Raw genomic sequence first — 4,482 nt, 5'->3', positions numbered from 1 at the left:
TTTGCTTGTGGTTGAAGAATTTTAATTGAGCTTCTGTGTGTAGTTTGTTGGGGAGGGCTGTAATTACTTCCAGGCGCCAGGGGAAGTTTCAAACTCCATGTTTGTATACGACAGTCATTTAAAGGCAGGAATGGTTCAATTTGTCATGGCCTATTCTTAAAAGAAAAAGCAGTTTTTGATGCACATTAACAGTCATGTTTAGTGGCAGATTTTGAACTTTCTAAATGACATTTGATGGTGGATGTGGTGGGGGCATTTTCCTCTGAAATCACAGAAATCAAGTGTCATTCAGTTTGTCAGAATTTCCCCAGTTTATCAGCTTACATAAAAGATGCTCCAAGCATGTGTGGCATGTGTGGCGTGTCCATTGTATAAGATAATACTTTAAAAAAAAAAAAAAAAATCTTTCTCGAAAACTGATAAGTAATTTCCATTGCCTTGCAAGGTTTTAGCTCTCCCAGAAGAATATAATGATAGAATGCAAGGTTGTGCAGCTCCTTTCGTGGTCATATTTCATTAAAATAACTACACCACAGGGAGAACTTGACCTTCTGCCTTCTGTCTGTGACCACTTCAAACCCGTGCCAATATCTCACGGTTTAAAGCGACCTCGGCTGTGTTATTGCTTTTATGCAACATTTAGCACATTCAGCACCAACATATACGTGTTTTGTTGTTGTTTTTTAAAGACTGATTTTTTTGTTCATTTCATTCTGTATTTCCCATAAATTCAATCTGAGACATATTTAAACTATAAAAATAGCATATCTTTAAGATGTGGACCTACATAACACCTCACTGGAACGACATCCCATTCACTTTGCTTTCTTCTCTAATTGAGCTTATAATTATGTCCTGGCTGTGCGCTGTTGGTGCTCTGCTGGGGCTGTTTAACATTAGATAAGACTAGCAGTACGTGCTCTGATGCAAATTAAATTCCTTATCACATAAGGATTACGATATACTGTACTACCGGTCCCGCCCATTCTTCACAATATATCAATCAAACTGTGTTGTAGAGTATTCCGTATTAATAGATTCCAATTTTCTCTAAACTGTCAACCTCTATTCATTAATCTGTATTTAAATATTGTGTGCCTCGTGGTGCGGTGTATCTCTCACTATTTGGGTCATTGTATTTTATGTAATCATGGTTTAGCTTTACAGAAATACTGAGCTTTAAAGATCAAAAGATTTGTATTTGTTCCAACTTTGACCTGTGCATTCCACTCTCTACATGTTGTGGTGCCGGTTAGTGGGTTTACAACAGGGTTGTAAAACAGAGAACAAAGGATGGAAATATTTCATCACTTCCAAACAGCCAGGTTAAATGTTTAAATGTACCCTTTAAATATGTATTCACAATCACTCCACGAGTTCCAGCTGTGTGAGAACACAGTCACATCTTCATGTAAAGTGGGAAATAAGGATTTGGAAAATGGAATGTTTTGGAATGTTTCTTTACATCCTGGACTATTTGAAAGTCAGCAATTCAGCATTAAGAAACTTACGTTTTTAAATGTCAGATTCCCTTGAATGTTATCTTTTCATTGTTCTGTCTACACTTAGCCAAAAGAAACATGGCATCCACAAAATGATGTGTAACCTAATAGTTTTAAGTACAATCATGAAATCATGGCTTGTCTTTAACATGCTAGCTCACTGAGAAACAGAAAAGAAACTCAATCTCAAATGAGTGCCAGGCCACTATTAGTACGTGAGATGTTATCTGGGCTAAACATTGACAAGGAGTGCTTTGAAACATTATGCTAAGAACTTATCAGGGAAAAGGAGGAGTCCATGCAGATTGAGTGTACTTTTTTTTGGATATCACCATAGGAACCATATAATCGCATGTACACATACAATGGAGATGTGTGAAACCTCATGAAAAAGTCACACTTGGGGCTGTCACACTGGCTGCATCATGTCATTATCATGCAAAATGGTTTGACATGGATTTGTGTTACAACCCCACTGTTCCCTATGATCAATGCACAATTGTATCACACTGAATACACATAGAGAAGTGTGACTTTAAGATCTGTGTGAGATGTGACATAAACACGTTATCTGATCTCAGTCAATCCTGGTGCCTTCTACATTATTAAACAAAGGTGGACCAAAGATAGTTGCATTTGAATAAATACATCTTGGCAGTCAAACCCAGGGTTTGGGTTTTTCCCTTAGTGCTGTATGAGGAAGTGCACTTTAGATGCTGATAGTGGTTATGGTTGCCATACCATGGAAGAATGAAAAAGAAAAATCGAATGAAAACCATTTGGGCCTTTTTGTGATGACATGTATGATACAATAGATAAGATCTGTGAGAAAATGCATGAGGTATTTGAAGAAGTAAGCAAACAAACAAATCATGCTGCCTTGGCAACAGATGTACCAGTACATTTGTTTTTAGAAATCACGCAAAGTTGGAGAAAATTACAGGTAATGGATCATAAAGTTATTCCCTTTATAAAATTAATAATAATAATAATAATAATAATAATAATAATAATTAAAAGCTCTCTGCAGAGTAAAAGTTTAGGGGCTGCCAGCACAACTGACAGGACCCCAGGGATGTGGGGTTTGTATAGGGCATATCACATCCATACATCATTGCTGACTGAGGGCATCACTTCTGTGCAGGAAATGACCTAAGTCCCCAGACAGCCTCCGTGAATGTAGTTCTTCCCACTTTTGTAAACATGGCCTCAAGGACTCTCTCCCGACAACAGATTTCCTAGCCTCCCTGGTTCCTACCTCACAGCCAGGAGCTTCCGCTTTCCCATCCTTCCTTTCAGACGGCTCCCAGCTGCACAAACCAATGAAAGAAGCGTGTTTAGCAACCAGACCTTTTTTTGTTTTTGTGACTGTAAGCCAGCTGAACTTGGACCACAGTGCGCTGGCTCTTTGTACGAGCGCACTTGATGGATCATTCCCTTATGCACCCATGAAAGCAACTTGGACACGTGTTCAAAAAGGGGTTTGTTTTTTATTTTTGAAAAATTTGTTTTCAGTTGTGCTTTGTCTCAGGCGAAGACAAATGTGATTCAATGTTTCTCCACCACCTCTGGTTTAGATAACAGTTCTGAAAAATTATTGAGAGCAAACAACTCTGTCTGACAAATAATAGTTCAAGTGGAGTCACTTTGGGAAAGGATTTAATTTCGGGTCTTATCCAGGAATAACAATGCATGTAGAGTGGTAGCAGCAGCTTGAAAGCCTTCACTACCAGCACCACGAGCCAACAGATAGTAAACACAATGAGCCACAGCCACACTGCTGAACAAATATTAAAATACTACACAATGCATTAGGGATTATCAATAAATTCTACCAAATATTGTTTACTGTGATTGTCATGTCAGTAGCAAAACCAAAGGTTATTAATTTCTTTTTTTCTTTTTTTTTTCTTTTTTTTTTATCAGACACTTTTAGGTTGTTTGAAACATACCTGACATGTTTCGGTGGTAGGTTCTTCTACTGGACACTTTGTTAGATACATCTAACCCCATAGAGAATAAAACTGAATTAAAAGTTAAAGTATGCCACAGTGCTCAGCCTACGGCTGCAGCACAGGATCAGGAAAGGAAAAAAACACCACCGTTTGCTCCGTGAACAAAAATGGAGAAAGTTACGGGAGGAGATTGAGATTAAAAGGAAGAACTGGATGTCAACTGATTTCTACCTGTCAATTTCTCTCTTTGACATTTGTTAAGATTTTATACAAGAAAAAAAAAGTCATACCATCATTAATGTGAACCTTGATCTCAAAAGCACCCAACACCGCTTTACAAATGAACAAAGTTTGAAGTTAACCAAACCTTATGCTAGCCTTATGCTAGCTAGTTATCTAGACCAAAGGCTTAGAAAAATAGCAGCTTACCGTCATATATACTGTGAAACTCATGTGAACATGTTATTACTGTCCATGTAAACTTAATTGAAATTTAATTGACACACACATAACTTGGTTACTACTAAATTATTATGGCTAGCATGCTAATGTTATAATGATAACACTAAATAACAGCAAGACAAGTTTCAATTTAACTCTTTCTGAGTATTTATAATTTTTCGGAGTAATTTCAAACTTTTAATGGCGATGGGTGAACACGGGAAACTGAGGAGAAGCTAAACACAGCTCTGTGACTGACGAGACGATTTTTACAGGCTCATTTAAGATCAGACACTGGGATATCTAAGTGAGGGCCTTTTACATACTGATAGACGTTGGCAATAGCATTTATAGCTCCATTAACTGTGAAAATAAGCAATTTATTTCAACATATCACATCCGCCCCAGAGGGTTACCCCATAAAATCATCTCTCCAATGTAGCAAACATGGCACCCGTGATTTGAGTTGGCCAGACTCTCTATATACGACTCTGGCCAGAGCTAGCAAAATGCATCTGTTTTTTAATTTTTTTGCTTTCCCGGCACAAAGCCCATAGTGTCAATGAAAGTGCTAAAAGGAGAGG

This window comes from Mugil cephalus, chromosome 10, assembly GCF_022458985.1.
Source record: "Mugil cephalus isolate CIBA_MC_2020 chromosome 10, CIBA_Mcephalus_1.1, whole genome shotgun sequence".
NCBI classification, from domain to species: domain Eukaryota; kingdom Metazoa; phylum Chordata; class Actinopteri; order Mugiliformes; family Mugilidae; genus Mugil; species Mugil cephalus.
Note: the sequence above shows the minus strand (reverse complement) of the source record.